This window comes from Nicotiana tabacum, chromosome 22 (genome assembly GCF_000715075.1).
Source record: "Nicotiana tabacum cultivar K326 chromosome 22, ASM71507v2, whole genome shotgun sequence".
Lineage (NCBI taxonomy): Eukaryota > Viridiplantae > Streptophyta > Magnoliopsida > Solanales > Solanaceae > Nicotiana > Nicotiana tabacum.
Window position 1 is genome coordinate 71,410,947 of NC_134101.1, and position 3,160 is coordinate 71,414,106.

Genomic DNA, 3,160 nt, shown 5'->3' on the forward strand with positions numbered 1-3,160 from the left:
TTTGGATAAAATTATAATTACCATTAATATCTCTTTATATAGACAATTGTTCTTTGTTCCTTCTTTGGAGTCAAACATGGAATATAATTTTAACACATCCGTTGTAATAAAATCTATAAATCCTTCTAGCAAGAACGTATCTGCAACTTCTCTTTTGAACATAGCAAACTCGATTGAACGCTGAAATATTTGAATTGGTTAATTTCAATAACGCCGAAAATCCTCATTCAATATATTGACTACTTGCCTTTTTCTATACGTATTTGGGTAATCAACCAAAATATAGATGAATTTCTTTATTAAAGCATATTAGCTTTGGTCTTTTTCATTAATTTTGGTGGGTCATCGATGATGTAATCGCCGGTTTTTACTTGATACGATATTTGACTTATATACCTTTGCGATTTGGACCATGAATCTGAATAATTATGCAAATTATTGTATTTCCTTAAAAAGAAAAAATCACATATTCTCTTATTGCACTTAGGGATGGGCATAAAATCAGAAAAATCGAATTCCGAACCGGATCGAATTAATTCAGTATTTCGGTTTAATTCGGTATTACATTTTCGGTATTTCGGTATAACGGTACGGTCCTCGGTATTAGGACCTTGAAATTTTGGTATACCGAAATACCAAATTTTAAGTTGAACCTATAGCTGCCTAGCCCAAGTTGTATATCTAATGCCCATTGCCCAGCGCCCCAGCCCAACCTAATAAGGCCCTACTCTCTAGTCTTTCACTTATCTGATTCGTTCAATTAGGGATTAGCCGATTAGGGAATTAGAATTTAGAAAGGGAGAAAGACAGAAAGTCAGAAACAACAATAGTTTCTTTCATCCAGAAGACCTTTGTTGTTAGAATACTAACTACTAAGAGATCGGCTGCTGTGACTTCAAAGAATCAAAGGTATGTTTCTAGTTTCTTCAAAAGTATCTTTAGTTTCTTCAATGGTATCTTTAGTTTCTTCAAAGAAAAATAGTTGTTACCTGTTTTTGGATGAAGTAGATGTAACTGGTTCGAGTAAAGACTGCTTTTTTCTTTATCTTTCTCTACATTAAAGACTTCATGTACTATTTTTTAGGCAAGCCACTTTTGAACTGGTCTACTGATTTGCTGGGTCTTTGTGGGGTTTAACGATTTTTCTTGATAGGGTTTTCTTGGAAAGAAAAAGGTGGGTCTTTTGCACAAGATCTGTGTGCTTTCATTAACCCTTCTTCTATTTCTTTTTCATTTATGTGGTGGGGTTATTCTTATCTCCTTCTTTTGTGGTTTTTGAGTGCTCTTTTAGCTAAAATTAGCTAACCCCTCATTTTTTTGGGCAAAAGTTGTCACTTAAAATTAGGAATCACTTAGAATATTGGATTCAATTCCTTTGTCTATTTGTTTCATTGTGTATCATGTCCTAAATTTTGCACAAATAAATTTTTATATCCTGGTGATATGTGTTGATTGTTGACTGAGAAAGTTAGTCCAATAGTCCTTAGTTTGAACATATCATAGAGGTAACTTTTTTTTTTTACATAACCGACTCTTTAGGTATTGCCACATCGATGACTGTTTTGAAACTTCTATTTTATGAGTACTACCTGTGCTAACTTGTTTGCATGTTAATGAGCTAGGAAAAATGATTCTGCGGTATAATCACCTTTAGGAACAATAGATAATCTTAGCAGCTATGGATGGTTACCCATGCTTAATCTTTATTTTTTTGTACTAGATATCCTTTTGATGAAGCTGCCACTGTGGCTATATCTACTGTCAAAGAATTTGGCAGTGACCTCAAAGAGGTATTATCTGCTTATGGATTTTGGTTTGCTTAGAACTTGATTGCAATATAGGTCACATATCTGTTGAGACTAAAATACTTCATAGTGTTCTTATCTTATGTTGGTGAAATTGTTCGCCTGAAGCAGAAATATTGATAATGGTGGATGTGGCTCCACTGTTACGTGGAAGTTCTGGAACAACTTGTGTTCTCTTAGTTTAACTTTTAATCCCTTAGAACTAGAATCTACATGATTGAATATAAAAGTGCCATGTCTAATTGTTGAAACACTGCAATTGCTTGAGCAATTATTCTAGTTATTCTTGCTTAGTAACTATTACTTTGATCTTGACACGTCTCTGAAAAATTTGTCGATATAATTTTCTGATGGAACTCGCTGAGGAACTTTTTTAGTTTCACTCGAAGGTGAGAAGTTTTAATATCTGTATTTTGATTATATTTTAGGTAAATGTACACTATCAAGTGCAATCATGCCCTGTGCTCCTAAAGTACGCTTTCATATTTGGGAACACTTTGAGGTGAAAGAAGATAACGGAGAAGTTCGCAAAGTAGAGTGCAAGCATTGTGGTCGGGTCTATAATGTTCATCCAAAGAGGGATGACACATATTGTTTAAAGAAGCATATTAGGTGTTGTCTTGAGCGTCTTCCTGACATCCGTATTTAAGAATTAAGACTAAGTTGATTCGAGACTATTAGTGTAAACTTGAATTGAGGGATGCCCTCTCTGTTTTTGTTGAACTGTGTTTAATTCTGCTGCTATTGTTAATTCTGCTGCTACTGTTGCACTGTTAAGACTAATTTAATTCTGTTGCTACTGTTGCACTGCTAGAATCTCTGATTTTTGTTTAATTCTGCTGCACTGTGTGAGTTAGGCAGAATTGTGAATTATGTAATGTGCAATGTGCACTATGAAAAATGAAGACAGTTTCTGTTTATCCATGTTGTATCATTTTTTTAGCGTCCAGACAGTTTCTGCTTCTTGCCTTGAATTGTGCTTACTTCTTAGACCTTAAACTGCACGGAGAATTGTGATCACTGAATTCAGTAAATTGTGAATTGTGAAAGAAATTGTCAGGCGTCAGCTGCACTCCTTAGAATTGTGAATTGTTAAAAGAAATAATGATGCTTAACTGCTTACTGTTAGCGACAGCGTTGTCAAAGAGGGCTTACCAAGTTAGTTTGAATTGTGCACTGTTGCACTCCTTAGTCCTTAATCGTTAGTGTTGCTTATTTAGCAATTATTAAATCGAAATCGTACCGAACCAAAATAAGAAATACCGAACCGTACCGAAATAATTTGATACGGTATTTGATATACACAATTGATAAATCGAATACCGAAATACCAAACCGAAATACTGAATATTCAC

General features: G+C 34.3%; 1 long non-coding RNA gene across 1 annotated transcript; it reads left to right on the forward strand.

Moving 5' to 3' along the window:
* The first annotated feature begins 562 nt into the window (after positions 1–562).
* LOC107814778 (uncharacterized) lies at positions 563–2,729 on the forward strand. Its single transcript, XR_001654636.2, has 2 exons — positions 563–909; positions 2,234–2,729. It is a non-coding gene; the product is annotated as an uncharacterized LOC107814778 (long non-coding RNA).
* Positions 2,730–3,160: the final 431 nt, after the last annotated feature.